Source organism: Lytechinus pictus, chromosome 3 (genome assembly GCF_037042905.1).
Source record: "Lytechinus pictus isolate F3 Inbred chromosome 3, Lp3.0, whole genome shotgun sequence".
In the NCBI taxonomy this organism is placed as follows: domain Eukaryota; kingdom Metazoa; phylum Echinodermata; class Echinoidea; order Temnopleuroida; family Toxopneustidae; genus Lytechinus; species Lytechinus pictus.
The window spans coordinates 36,245,624-36,262,584 of record NC_087247.1 but is presented as its reverse complement, the minus strand read 5'-3'; positions in this window follow the sequence as shown (position 1 = coordinate 36,262,584).

The window sequence follows — 16,961 nt, the reverse complement described above, 5'->3', positions numbered from 1 at the left end:
TATAATTCCACATATTCTGGGGAAAATATGCTCACATTACCATGCTGGATAACATTAAAGAACATTTCATATTTCACAATAAAATAAGGAAATAGTGAGTGCTATAGGTGACGTCATCAATCCCCTCGTTTTGACAGACGAAATTACGCGAAACTTAAAAATTTCATAACTTTCTTATTTTACCTCCGATTTTGATGAAACTTTCAGTGTTAAGCTTGTTGGATTTTTCTCTATTTATTTAAATCAACTTTTTATTGGGGTTGACTTGTTGTTTTGTAATTGTAACACTTGAAATATTATAGTAGCGTGGTGATTGTTCAGTGTTACAAGAATGATGAGACAAATCAATAGTCTGCCACACAATGATTACCATGATTACAGTTCATTAGTATTTTATATTCCAAAGATGATAAATACCAATCATAAGATGTATATACCATAGGAAATATAGCTGGTTATAAAAAGGCTGTTATAATATTAGGTACTCCCCCAACAAAGGCCATATGGTAACCCCTAAAGAGGGATGGCGAGGGAGACCAAGCACGCATGCAGTGTCCTCTCGTCAAGAGACGGAGAAGAGAAGTCCTCTTTTAATTATTTTGGGGGTACATCTCTTAGTTTTGCACCATTAGGGGGGAGGAGTTAAACAATGTATAAACTAATCAGGAAAGAAGGATGGAGCATAACAAAAATGAAAGGGTATTTGCACCTGAAGTCAGGGAGCAATTATCTGGGAAGGAGGTTGGATGGAGGATAAAGTATATTCTCATTATGGTATCTTAGGAGGAATTATAAACACAATGCGGGACATAATGCAAGGATAAGGCCACCACATCAATCTGTGCAAACAGGTGATGGGTGTGTGGTCATTAATTTTGCTCTAAACAAAAGGAGTTGTGTCAATGGACAAAAGAGCATTGAACTTACTTTCGACCAATTTACTATCTGGAGTTTGTGAGTTTACACAAACGTCCAAGCATGTTTAAAAGTATAATCAGTTTTACAAAAATATGGAATGCAGGGTGTTATAATAATCATGAACATGATTTGTAACTGAATGAACCTTACTATAGCTCGATCGAAAATAATCACTGCTTCACCATGTTATCCTCATGAATGCGAATGCATTGGCAAGATTGCTATATATGCTAATTTGCTTCCTCTTCAGATTTTCTTCCTCTTCTTCAATTTCCTTTTTTTTTCTGTTCCCCCCTCCCCCCCCCCCCCCCGTCTCCCCTCGTTTTGTGCAGCCTGTAATAGCGGACCGCTATATATACAGCGTCTCCCTGATCAGCCGAGATGTCTTATAATTCCAATCCCTTAAAGGACAGGTCCATCCAAACAAAAAGTTGATTTGAATAAAAAGAGAAAATGCCAACAAACATAACACTGAAAATTTCATCAAAATCGGATGTAAAATAAGAAAGTTATGACATTTTAAAGTTTCGCTTAAATTCACAAAATAGTTATATGCACATCCCGGTTGGTATGCAAATGAGGAGACTGATGACATCATCCACTCACTATTTCTTTTGTATTTTATTATATGAAATATGAAATATTATAATTTTCTCTTCATTGTCAAGTGAAAAAAAAAACAATAATTCCTCCCTGAACAGGGACCTGGGAAGCGGGGGTGTATGGGGGTGCTGCGTGTATTATTTTCCATAGGCAGCACCCCCACGAAATCGGGTTCCCCCCTGTATTTTTTAAAATATGTTATAATGTACATAATTATCACTTCCGACAATCGCAAATCATTTACATAGTCTTTCACATATTCCAATAACATCCCTCCTATAACGCGACTCAATCAAGCTCCAGCGGGGCAGCACTCCAAAACAGACGGAGTCGCGCGCAATACGTGATAACCATACACACTCTTCGATATCAGGGAAGGACATGGGGGTGGTTGGACTCGAATCAAGTGAGCCCGCGCCCGACCGCCCGTGTATTGTATACAAAAATTAAAAGTCAGATAATATAAATCAAATTTCAGTCTTTTTCGCCCTGCCCCATGGCCCTGGGGGCTGGGAAGCGGGGGTGCTGGGGGTGAAGCAACTCCAAAATTTTAGGGTGCTGCGTGTGTTATTTTCCATAGACAGCGCACCTCCTGGAAATCTAGTGGTAGGTATGATAAATGACAGAAATGTAATGAAAATGAACGACGTTTTGTAGAACCCCCCCCCCCCCCCACTTCAGAATTTTCCGACACATTACTTGAAATAGTGTTTAAATTCACCCTCTTTCAGATCGGAATATCTAATATTTTCTGCTCGCGCTTCGCGCTCGCATTATTGATTTTTATAATAAAAAAAGTGTATTTAGAATGCCCAGATACTAGGTCGAACTCTAAACACGCGCAGGCATGTTTATTCAGATACGCAGCTTGATTGGGGGGGGGGGGTACTCCGGGCTGAAAATATTTATATCAAATACATTTTATCAAAAATGAATAAATTTTATCAAAATCTGATAACCATTAGTTAAATTATTTAATTCTAAAGTTTAGCAATATTTTATGAAAATGGTGATATGCATGTCGTCATAAATATTTCATAGGTGGGCTGATGCTGTGACATTCCCAATATCCTGTTTCTTGTGAAATCAAAATTGTTTCATTTTTTTCATACCAGAGTGAATGATATGTCTCCCTTATAATGAAATAAGTTGCAGCAAATAATATCTTATGGACTAAATCAGTTGTCAATTCAACTGTTTTAGTTCTTGAAAGAAAAATATTGAATAAACCTAATTTTATATAATAAAATACAAAAGAACAAGTGGGGATATGACATCACCAGTTTGCTCATTGAATATTAATGAAGACATGCCTAAAACTGTTTCACTGGAATAATGCTAATCTTTAAAATGCAATAACTGTGATATTCCTTGTCTGATTTTGATCAAATCTTTATTCTTATGTTCGTCTGAGTTTTCTTTATCTGTTCAAACCATTTTACATTCAGTGTGGAGTTTCAGATCAGAATATCAAAAAAATTTCTGCTCGCGCTTCGCGCTCACATTATTAATTTAAGAATATATCCAATTACCCATCATTTTCTAGATTTACAAAACATGAATAGAATGTCCCGTTTTCAGGTCTGAAATCTCAATTTTGTTTCCGCGCGCGCTTTGCGCTCGCATCAATTGTATAGTTATATACCTATCCTGTTCATGATTAGAAAAGTGCATTAGATGTCTCGTTTTTAGGTTTGAAATCTCATTTTTATTTCCGCTCGCGCTTCGCGCTCGCATCAATTGTATAGTTTTATAGCTATCCTCATTATGATTAGAAAAGTGCTTAGAATCTCTCGTTTTTCTGGTCTGAAATCTCAATTTTGTTTCCGCTCGCGCTTCGCGCTCGCATCAATTGTATAGTTATATACTTATCTTGTTCATATTTACAAAACGTGCTTAGAATGTCCAGTATTTAGGTCGGAATGTCAAATTTTAAGCTCGCGCTTCGCGCTCGCATTATTTGATTGTTGATATATGTATCATCTTCATGGGTAACTGCAAAACAGTCCTTATAACACGTCCCTTTCGATCAGGCCATGCAGAGCGTATATAAAAAATATCTGCTCGCGCTGATCGCGCTCACAATAATTATTTGTTACATACGCATCTTGGACCACAAACATTGCTCAAAATGTTCAATTTTCAGGACAAAATACATGAAATTTCCACAAAAAATAGCTCGCGCTTCGCGCTCAAATTATCTAATTATATATTTATGTTCTTTTATAAGAAGAAAGCTAAGAAGTGACTGTCATATGTATATTTATATATATATATATATGTGTGTGTGTGTGTGTGTGAGGGTGTGTGTGTGTGTGTAATTATGGAAAACTCAATTGTGTCTGTCCCCCCCTCACCTTTGAGGAGAGATTTCAGCACCCCCACTGAAAAAATCGTTCCCAGGTCCCTGTCCTTGAACATATGGAATTAGCATTGTTTAATACAATATGGTTCAGTCAAGTTGGTCCATATTGTCAAATTTGTAAAAAATGAAATATTGTATAATTCAAACAATAAAAAAACAAAAGAAATAGTGAGTGAGGGACATCATCGACTGTCTCATTTGCATGTCACTGAGTTGGGCATATCACTGTTTTTTGAAAAATAAGCGAAAATTTAAAATGTCATAACTTTCTTATTTTACATCCGATTTTGATGAAATTTTCAGCGTTATGCTAGTTTGATTTTTCTCTATTTATTCAAATCAACTGTGATTGATTGGTGGAATTTTTTTTTACCTGATTGCTAAGAAAGCATGAATGCTTGTAAGCAAGCAACCAGAGGACCGACGGCTTAAGGTCCCCTCCGAAGGACCTGGTACTGAGGATTAATGCCTTACCAAAGGGCACTAGCGCACCAAGTGGGAATCGAACCCGGGTCACCGGAATACGAGTCCCCCGCTCTACCGACTGAGCTATCGCGCCTTTTCCTGTGGTGGACTTGACCTTTAAGATCATTTTCTTTTTATTTAAGCGTTGGAGGAGGCAAGGGCTCAAGTTAAAGCTCCCAGAATTCTAATTTTGCAAGAAAAAAATAGCACTGTTATTTCTTCTCTGCCACGCTTTTTCCTTAATTTGCATTTATTGATTTTCTTCCTCTCATTCCTTTCTTTCTCTCTTTATTCCCCGCTTTATTCCCGTTCTCTTTAAAAAAAATAACATTCTCCATTTTATTTGTTTTCCCCTCCATTCCTTTATACTAAATGGCCGAGGGGAGCTCGGATGAGAGGACCGCCCCAGCATCTAATACGCCATGGAAAAGTTTCGGCCAATCAGACCACAAGTTGGGAAACGCAACACCCCGACCCATGCACCCTCATGGACCAAAATATTCTGATGTCACCCCTGATAACAAATAATGTTTCACGCAGATTGCTGTTACGTTATTTAGCATTTTGATTTTTAAACAGTTTTGTCAAACCCTCCAATTTGTCCTCTTATTGACATTCATGTCATTATTCCGCATCATGGCAAAGCATCCGCATAGACCATGTTGGAGGAAAATTGATTGAGCTCAAATGAAATACGAACTCATCAAGAGAGACAATGTTTTATGCCTCTTGGCTTCTTTTAAATTTCACTGATAAAAATTACGCAATTCTAGTGTTTTGTTGATTCAGAAATGAAATTTACTGGAAAGGAAGGACCATGTTCTTTTCTCTACATTGCCAGTTATTTTGTACAATGATTAAACATTATTTTTTGATCGATATGTCTTTCTTCTATTTCTTTTTATTATTTTTTCTCTTCTTCCCTTTTTCTTCTTCTTCTTCCTCCTTTCTCATCATCCATCCATCCATCCATCAATATATGAATAAATAAATATATAAATAAATAAATAAATCAATCAATCAATCAATCAATCAATCAATCAATCAATCAATCAATCAATCAATCAATCAATCAATTCAACCCGACCCGACTAACCCGACCCGACCAACCAACCAATTAACAAAATGAAACGAAGGACATTATTTAATCAATTGAATTGAAATGGAATGAAAGTTTACTAAATGAATTACATGTATATAAAGATGACATTTTAAGCATTTTTATATACCTTCCCCCCAAAAAAAAGAAATAAAAACAAAAACGTAAAATGTATGGATCATCGGATTATATACCTACGCCTGGATTAAATAAAATCATTCTTATGATATGTTCATCGGTGTTTATCATACATAATTGTCAGGATAGTCGAAATTTTGTCCCCTTTTGAGTCGGTTAGCTTTTACTTTTTATTTCTCTCTCTCTAATAGCCTTTATCGTTTCAGAGAACATCGGGAAGTACTACTCCCTATATACAGTTTTGCTGATGACATAAGTACTATAGTGTTTTTTTTTTGGCTTGTTGGTGTTGATTATTATTATTATTTTATTTCTCTCATTGTATAGGTCTAATAGTGATAGAAATAGTATTTCAATATGATTAAAAATAAATTAAGAAAAAAAAGGAGAAATAGTACATCAGAAATGAAGACTTTCCCTGGTATTTTTCACCTTACATATACAGTGTGTGGCAAAAAAAAATAGTCACTCACCAGTTCGAAGTTACTCATGCATGGGCAAATTTGGTCAAATGACCTTTCATTTTTTTTTTATTATGATAGACAGATTTCAAAGCAAGATATTAAGTAAGCATGCTTTACATGGCAGAATGCATAAATTGCATATACCAGCAGATGACTAGAATAACAACCCAATGTATGAACATAGAGCTATATTAGCTCCATGGTATGAAGGTATTTGTTGCATTTCTACTTTGAATGTATTATTAGCATGTTGTTATGTACTTGGCCAACTGTGAAATCGCTAGTGGGGACGCATTGTTTTTTGTGTGGATCTAATGAAAAACACAGTTCACAATAATATATGAATAATCAAGACATCAAAGTTGGTGCTTATCTCATCAAATATTAAATCACAATGTCACTTTAGTGACTTTCATATTGAAACCAGTTCAATTGTTACCTGGTCCGTAACTTATTGAAACCAAAATTGAATCAAATCGAAATTAATTCAAATGAAAAAAAAACTCTGAAAGCAATAGTTGCAATAAACTGACAAATTTGAAAACATACAAAACCATTTACTAGCAATAAACTGACGTTTATTGCTAGTAAATGGTTTTGTATGTTTTCAAATTTGTTGTACTTTGGAGCGTTTTCGAATTAAAGGTTTGAAATAAAAGACTATGCGGTTACTGTTTCATCGCGCGCTATATAATGTGATCGCATGATTCCACGTCATACACCGGTGCGGTGTATATCATCGGCTCGATCGAGTATCTGTTGGAAGCACCCATTTCTGATCACGGAACAAACAAGACGGTCTGAATTAAGTCATCAAGACCCCGGGTCAAGACAAGATAGAGTTATTAACCGTGCTTACCCAGAATATAAATTGTCATTTTCTTTAATGGTAATAATCATCAAGCTTCCTCCAATTGACCGAGATCGTGAAAGGACAGTAGACGTGGAACCGTAAAAAAGGTAATCAGCACAGCAGAAGTGCACATTCATTGGTGTTCCATTGCCTGAAGTTCTGGCGGCCAAGCACCACCACCACCGTCGACTTACTCAGCTCAGCCTCCGCTCCGTCGCCCGTGTTTGAATTGCAGTGCAGATCCAACGCGGTCTATCAAATATATTTTAGGATTGTTTCTCAACAAAAAAGTCCTACAACTTACAAGAAGGGAATTATCTTTTCGTCAAACTCACACAGGTAGAGACATTGAAACATGGAAAACGTCAATTTGAAGCCTGGTAGTTTGCAAGAACTTATTGAAACCCTCCACATTCTCTTTGCCACCGACAAGGTTAACATTGAGGATGTTCAAGCTGCAATGGAAAACTATGAAAGTAATGAAGATGACTGGGAAAAGTATGCAGTATTTGAACATTACAGGTAAGAAACTAAGAATTAATAGAAAAAGAATAATCATCAGTGGCATTTGTAAAAATTTCCAGAAATTTAATAATTAAAGGGGAATGAAACCTTTGAACAAGTACTAAGTAGGCTTGTGTCGAAACAGAAAAATCAAAGAAACAGATCAACGAAAGTTTGAGAAAAATCAGACAAATATTAAATGAGAAAGTTATGAGCATTTGAATATTGCAATCACTAATGCAATGGAGATCCTCCCATTGGCAATGCGACAAAGATGTGTGATGTCACATGTGAACAACTTTCCCTTTGATGGACTATAAAATACCCCCAAAATGTATATTTTTGCTCTTTCTTAGGGTGATACAAACTCTTTATCCATGATGTATTCTTTAAAAATCTGTATTACATGCCCTCCTATAGAAAGAACACATGATCTACTGAGAGATGTGATACTGATAAAAGAGGAAATTTAAGTGAAATATATACTAAAGTAATGGGGAGAGTTGTTCACAAGTGACATCACACATCTCAGGCATGAAAATTCTCCGCGTTTCCGCGGATTTCCGCGTTTTTTGTTTGCTGAATTTCCATTTTTTTTACTCCTAAAATCCGCGTTTTAATTTCCGATTTTTAGCGCTAAAATGTTTTAGCATATCTTACGTGTTATATGACGTTCGGCCTTTACAACGTTTGCGCAGGAATCTCTTATCTAGCACATCTCAACTCTACACGTGTATTTCGCGGTGTGTTTTACGTTTCTGTGCATGCAGTGCAGCGGTGGTGTGCTTGCAATCGCTGGGGGCAACCCGGCGCGCCGGGCATGCAGCGACCGGGCGCGCATATCATATCGGACCGGTGGAAGACCGATAAAGAAGCTGAATGTGCTCGCAGAGATTTGTGACGTGACATGGAATTTTCATGACGCATTTATAATTCGCGAATATTAATTTGCTGGAAATCCAAGAATTTTGTTTTTTCTTGTTGTTGTAATAACAAATCAACAAAAATTGCATTTTGTGGGGGACTAACTTGTGACCGCACAGATGTTGTGGATAGACTGATTAAATTGGTAAATGACTTAAGTTGATTACCGTAAACCGGGGTGACTTTGGACAGTTTAGATATGTGATGATAGGGGGATATGTGAATAATTAAATGGCTCGTTTCATTATTTACATATCCTTTATCATAAAATAACTAAATATTTTCAGAAAAATCAACGGCGAAAGGAATGTAGCTGAAGCAATCTTCTTTTTAAAAACTGTCCAAAGTCACCCCAGTTTACGTTACTTGATTTTTTAGTATTTTTTAGTTTTTTTTAATTGAATTTTGGACAAAAAATCCATATAAATACTTCATTACAATCATTCAACTCAAACAGGTTTTTGGAGTTGTAAAATTGATAAAACCCAGGAGCTTACCCCACCAGGGGCCCTAAGGCGGGCCCCTGGACCCCACCCGTTAGCAGCGAGCGGCAAGCCGCTCGCCCGGTGGGCTTCGCCCACCGTCTTGTCAACGACATTTCCAAAACCCTTTCAGCTTTTTTTTTCATACCCAATTTTCATGCCTGACATCTTTGTCGCATTGCCAATGTGAGGATCTCCATAGCATTAGTGATCGCAATATTCAATTGCTCATAACTTTCTCATTATTTGTCAGATTTTTCTCAAATTTTTGTTGATCTGTTTGATTTTTCTGTTTTCACACAAGCTATCTTGTTATAAAGGTTACATTCTCCTTTAATAGTCAGGAGGAGAAGGAAGGAAAGACGCTTTATTTCCCATTCGTCTAATGTCAATTCGTCCAATTGCCAACTGTCAACTATCATTTGGTCTACCATCAGTTTGTCCACTATTCACATGGTCTAATTGCCAATTCATCCACTCACTGTTCCATCTAATAATCAGTTGGTCCAACAGTCCAATAGCCATTTAGTCCTTACCACTTGGTCTAATTCTAAGTGTTCATTGTACAAAATGAATGAAAATAAAATGGATATGGCATTATCTTGGTTTAAATTAAGTCACCAGTCCATTCACTGCCGTTTATTTTGTGAGCGCTGATGACTTCGTTCCACTCCCATTGACTTTGTACATAACGAGTGCACACAATACCGACACACATGGGAAGAGAGGTGAAGAGAGGCCATGGATATTAGCCCAACTGGTTATGAGACGAAATGTTCATAGACATAATGGTAATTAGATGAAGTGATGATTGGACCAAATGGTTATTGGGCCAAATGGTTGTTAGACAAAATGTTGATGGACAGAATGGCATTAGACTATTAAATGAAAGTAGACCATGTGGTGAGTGGACGATTTGGCAGTAGACGAATTGACAATTTACTGGAAAGGACAAGGGGGAAGAAAGAATAGAAATGAGAAAAAGGAGAAAGAGAAAGTTTGATAAGGAGAAGCACCAAAAAAATAATGGATAAAAAAAGATTGAAGGGGGAGGAGAGAAGTAGAAGATTAGAATTAAGATTGAGTCATGTATGATCTAATAAGTTTGCAATACTTTTAGAATTCATATTCTACTGTTTGTTTTGTGATGTGGTAATGACCTCATTCTCTAAATGAGTTAGAACAGAATCCAATAAAATTGCTACCCAAGTTTTTGTCTCACCTGCATCATAGCAGAGTGAGACTGTAGGCGCCGCTTTTCTGATGGCGGCGGCATCAACACCAAATCTTAACCGAAGGTTAAAGGGGAATCCAACCCAAATAAAAACTTGTTTTTATAAGGAAAAGAAAAATCAGACAAGTTGATAGGTGAAAATTTGAACAATATTGGACAAACAACAAGAAAGTTATGAATTTTTAAAAGTTGTAAATATTGGTAATCACTATACCCATGGAGACTTCAAATTGGCCGCATATGGGATGTCATAGTGATGTACAGTCAGACCGCAGCTCGCGCGATAATGAGCATATTCACGGTCTCCGAAGGAAAACGTGCGATCAATTTGGCTTGATTTTCCCACTGAATTGGAGGGGCTGAAGTTATAGCTCTGTACTGGTCGCTAACTTCAGTTTACGTCGAAACGAATTGTGGTAAGTTATTCTCAAGACCTTCATCTACAGTTTGGTATATAATTTTCCATATTTCGACATTTTCAACCTACCATTTTTACCTCTTTAATTGATGCTTATTTTAGTAATATTTTAACTGCGATTTTGTAGTCGGAATTTCACTTTTGGTTCCTGACTTTGCTACATAACCAAATTGTTTCGATCAGGATTTTTTAGAAAGAAGAAAAGTCACTGTTCAAAATATGTCAGAACCAACTTGACGCAAACTCACCTTATATTTTTATTTTAGAGAAAATGATACCCTAAAAATCGAGAAATTTACGTTTTACCCGGAAGTAACCTTCTCGTTCACTCCACGATGGCGCGAAATAATGCCAAAATTACTTTCGTCGCGGGTTGGTAGAATTTCGCCTTTGGTCCCATACATTGAAACTTCTGTAATGATGGCAGATGGCTCGCATTATATGTGTCTGTGGACGGTGGACTTGTTTTTTTTTAATTAAGACTCAATATAAACAAAGCTTAATAAGTAGATCTCTTCTAAAGTTTTATTCAATGATTATCAGGTTTCCGAATTCCATCAAGTTTTTATTATAGATTGAGATATTTCTTGATTTATGTTGAAAATTGTTAACCTTTTTTCTTAATTAGTCGAAGTTGAGCCCCATGATGATTTTTGCCCCAGCCCAGGCTGCGGTTAAGAATTAAATGATGATTAGCTCAGACAGTCTACTCTAGAGACTATAAACAGTTTAAAGTCAAACTAAAAAGTCTGGTACTACCGTACTCAGTAGTATTTATAAACCATTTTGTTCAAATAAAAAAATTGTGGCTGTCACAGACAGTACTTAGACTTAACTTAGTTAGTCTCTTAATTGACGTACATGTAACATAATTCATACTTTGAATGGTTATTTAGTAATTTAGACTATTTCTCTCTTTTTTTGTCTCTTCTACACACAGATCTGCATACTTGCTGACTCTGGTCTCTGCTTGCTACTTCATTCTGGGAGAGTCCATCATGTACTAAAATGGTCAGACCATGATTTCGACAAAGCCCTTATTTCGTTTGCAAATTTTGGACTGATACAACAGAAAATTTATCTTTATTGATATTGGAAACAAAAATATTAGAGCACAGTTTTGGGGAGGACTAAGAATACTGACTTGGACAGGAATACAGCTTGACAAAAATAAAAATTCACAATTCAAAACCAAAGAACATTTTTAATGTTACTAATAGTGCATTGCAAGAAACCTTCTACTCAATCACACATTCCAAAATTAAGGGTAAGTCCTTTGATTAAACACAAACATGTAGTTGATTTGCAATTGAAATTGAACATAAGTTTCTTGCAATGCCCCATAATCATATTTTGTTCTCAAGCAACTCTGTTATGTTATCTAATGTGCTGAAGGTTAAGTGCCATGTATGTTCACAATTTTTTTTTTCGAAGGTATAATATATTTGTCCTTTTAAACGGTATTTGAATGTGGTTACGCCTTGTTTTTGTTTTCCACAGTAATTATTGCATATATGAACAGAAGTGAAATATTTGTTGTGAAGCACTGTATGAATGTTGTGTGATCATGGAGCTATGGTGTGATGGTATTATAATTAATTCATCATTTTTGTTATAAGACTGTAAACCTGGTGGATGTGAGGGAGTGGCCTGGATGAAAGGAAAGTGAGCATGTGTCCAATTACGGATTTGCATATGTTTAGACAATTTTGTTCGTGGATAAATATTAATGTGCATTCCCTATTCCAAGCAAAGAGTAAAGGAGAAGTCCACCCCACCAAAACATTAATTTGAATTTAAAGAAAAATAAAGTATTGCAGAAAATTTCATAAAAACTATGATTCAAAATTTAAAAAATTACTATTTTGACATTGAGAAATTTGCCTAATTTTATAAAACAATTATATGCTCATCTTGGTCAATGTGCAAATTACAGACCCGATTATGTCACAAGCACTCTAATTTCTTGTGTATTTTTTTGTTTGATACATGTACATGACATGTATATTTTATTTTAATTTTCATTAACAAATTTTGAGAGGGATTTTAATTCCTCCATTAACATTCGTAGTTTCCATAAATGTAACCTATTGTGATTTGAGGAAGATTTTTTAGATCAAATTTGCTAAAATTTATATAATAAAAATGCAACAAAAATTTAAAAAGTAATGTGATGTGAGTGACATAATCAACTCTATTTGCATACCATTGTTTTGTGTATATAACTGTTTTGTGTTAAAAAAGGGAAATTTCTGTATTTATTCAAATAATTTTTTGTTGATGTGCACTTGACCTTTAACTCACTTCCCTTCCCACCCCTGCCCAAATAAGTGTAATCAAGAACTTTAAAATCAAAAGCAGTGATTAAGAAGAACTGAAGTAAGAATTAATCATAGAGCTATTAATAGCTCCATGATTTAATAAATACAGGCCTAAATAGAACTTCACATGAAAGTAAAAAGAGAATAAAGCTGGGTAGGAACGATGAAGGAATATGATTTAAAGAAAAAGCATAAACATATCCCCATCACCCCCCCCCCCCCCAAAAAAAAAAAAAAAAAAAAAAACAGTCCGGCGGGTTCGAACCAGGATCCTTGCACACGCCAAAACAATGCGCTTACGCAATTCGCCATCGATCTCTTCCATACTACTTCCGGGTTTTTTAAGCTATATGAAATGTTGCAAGTCTGTGCGCCGCTGTTGACCAATCAGAACGCATCGGCAATTCTACTGCAATTCCAATCATTTTGCGATGGACATTGCCGTGGTTTTTTGTGGTTCCTGACTTTGCTACATCATGAAATTTCATAATTCTTTTTCAGTCGTAAAGAAGAATGTCTACGCTTTATATTGATTATAATATCAATTTGACGCAAGTGTAATTTCGGTGCAAAAATGCGCTCTGTTTATTCACATATATTTCTTGAAAAAAATCATTTTTTCTAAGCTAAATATCGGTCTTCAAAATACATTAAATGTGCATTTTATTTAGCTGATCAGAAATTTCAAAGTTTTATCTATAAAATAAGACCAATTTTGTGAGGAATAAACGATTCTAAGAGCAAAAAACACCGATCGGAAAGTTCGTCTTCACAGCTCATTACGTATGCATAACCACGGACGGCTATGCATACCGCTGAATAAAATAGAGCACTTTCGGACGGGCTGCGGACTGACTGTGTAAGGCAAGGACTACTCTTCCATGTACTCCAATAAATATTATGGCTAAAATGTCATTTTTCCCAAAAGTTTTATTTCAAATTATATTTTTCTTTCATGAGGACATAAAACAATATACTACCTGGGTTATATTTAGATTACTGCCCCAGGGGAATGGGTACTTAGGAGAAAACCACAAATCCCTGATAATAAAGTACATGGCCTATTGGAAAGTTGTCCTTGCCCCTTGTCATAATTTTCTTACCCAGTTGCCAATTTGAAATCTACATAGTATTAGTGATCTCAATTTTAAAGCAGCTATAACTTTCTTATTGCTTGTCCGATTTCTTTCAAACTTTCACCATTCTGTTGAATTTATTTTTCTCCTTCCCAACACAATTTTTTATGGCCAAGGCTAGATTGCCCTTTAAGTTTTTGAAATGACAGCATAACTTAGAAAGTGTATGGACCTAGTTCATGAAACTTGGACATAAGCTTAATCAAGTATTACTGAATATCCTGCCTGAGTTTCAAGTCACATGATTAAGGTCAAAGGTCATTAAACTTTAGGGTCCATGAACTTTGGCCAAGTTGGGGGTATCTGTTGAATTACCATCATAGCTTTGAAAGTTTATGGATCTGATTCATGAAACTTGGACATAAGAGTAATCAAGTATCACTGAACATCTCATGCGAGTGTCAGGTCACACGAGCAAAATCAAAGGTCATTGAACTTTGGCCATTTTTAAGGTAAATTTGCTGTCATAACTTTCAAAGTTTATAGATATAGTTTATAAAATGTGGATATAGGGGTAATCAAGTATCAATGACAAGTCTTAGGTCGCATGATCAAGGGCAAATGTCATTTATTGTCAATGAACGTACATGTAGTATTGTATCATTACATGAATGGTGTTTTTTGTGAATAATTATTTTATGGTAGTTTTCAAAGTCAGCACTGCTGCTATATTGAATTGTGATGCAGTTGAGACTGCCAGAGGCACTTTACTTGTATGTATGAATAAAATTTATGTGCCAATAGCTCTGGAGGAAAATGTGTAATTGCTGAGAAATTAGCAAAATAAGCTCGGGATTCCATCAAATGTCAGTTATTTATCCAAGCAATATTAATACACTGTCCCACATGCTTTTACTGTGTTAGTAATTGTCAGAATTATCAGTTTCAAGCTGAGATTTCATGATTTCACAAAGATAAGTTTACAATAAAAAATGTACCAGATCTACATGCAGATATATGATTATATGGTGAAAAATCTATTAAAAGACTTTCTCATGAAATAATTGTTTGAGCCTGCAACTACTTTCTTTTGCCTTCAAAGTAAGGTCATCTTTTTTGTCATGCAAGTTTAACTATAAAAACACTGACAGGAATGCATCGATAGTGAACAATCTGAATATTGTGTTTAGCCTCTGGCTGAAAATCACCAATGGATTATAAAATAGAAAATGACTATAAAACCAGAATAAAAATTGAAATCTACTATCATGTTTGGGTTAATTTACAGTATATGTTAGTGGTACATGTAACATCGATGGAATATACAGTGTACATGTAGAAACATTGGGGATTTATTTTTTTGCCAAACTAGCTATTGAATGTGTCCTTAGGACCTCAGGACTTAAAATTTAAATTTCAATGTGTTTTATATTATAGGCTCATTTTTATATTCCATCCCAGAGGGGAAATTTAAAATGGTGCATACAGTAATTCCAATGCCAGTGAAAGGGCATTGAAGCCAATCATGACATCCAAGCTCAAGGCCATAATTGAAGCCATGGACCTTGCTGTCACTAAAATAATTCAGCATCGAGATTTGAGAAGTCACAATTTCGTATACATGTAAATATAGGCCTACCATTAATGGTAACATCCATGGAATTATTGAAATCTTCATTTTTATTAGTCTTTGATGGAAGCTGCAAATTCAATTATTCAAAGTCATACCTGTACATTTAGTTATGTTACCATTTATGGTAATGTGACCAACTTTTCATGGCTTGGGACCCTATTGATGAATACAACATTGGCAGTATCAGTTCCATCAATCATACAGTTCTGCATATTTGTTTTTGAGTAGACAGAAGACCATATTTCTACACAATTCAATCAGACAGGATATGAAGGGTAATCAATAAACCACACCTGTGAATGTTCTGGAAATTCTATATTTGTTATAAAGGGAAAGCTGATCATGTACAGTACATTTAAGTTGAGTAATGACACAATATCTTATTCCAATATACTGAAATGTACTGTTTTCCAAAAAGAACTTGTCTCTTTATGACACCTTTGATCTATAAGTATGCAACAATATGTGTGTATTCTGTAGAGTATGGGTGTTGTTTATGCATTTTCCTTGCCCTAGAACTTAAAGATCAAGTCCACTCCAGAAAAATGTGGATTTGAATCAGAAGAGAATATCCAACAAACATGACACTGAAAATTTCATCCAAATCGGATGTAAAATAAGAAAGTTATGACATTTTAAAGTTTCGCTTATTTTTCGTAAAATAGTTATGCACCACCCAGTGACCTGCAAATGACATAGTTGATGATGTCTCTCACGCATTATTTCTTTTTCTTTCTTTTTTTTAAATTGTAGGCCTACAATATTTCAAATTTTACAAATTTTAAAATAAGGACCAACTTGACTGAAACACAAAATATTAAAACAATGGTAATTCCACATATTAGTGAGGAATAATCCCTTCACATGACAGTGAGTAGAAAATTAGAATATTTCATATTTCATTTAATAAAATAAACAGTGAGTGGATGACGTCATCAGTCGCCTCATTTGCATGCCAACAGGATGTGCATATAACTGTTTTGTGAAATTAAGCGAAATTTTAAAATTAAAATTTTAAAGTTAAACAGTGCAAAATTTATGTAATGTATTGCAAGGTTGAATAAAAAATACATGTACTGGTATAGTACTTGTTTGGTTGGAGACTTAAACTTCACATAGTATTTTAGAACTCATAATACATGTATCATGCCAGCACAATGTTTATCGTGAAAAATGCTTCTGGGTGATTCCAAGCAAAAACAGTAGCAAAAATTAATATTGGCTTTATTATAGTCTATTTCAAATCTGGATCAAAATTTTCAATTCAAACTCATATGGAAGTTCAAAGGGTAATCATAATTAGCCTCAAAATCTTTTTCTTACGCATCTCCTTATAGGAGAATTTGAACCATACACGCCTGGCAGTGCACGCCGACCCGATCGTTCCCGGCCCCGAACGAGGGACCGCTCAGCTAGTCAGCCCCCGCCCACGGGAAACTAGCGAGCCCGCCAATTTTGTCTAAT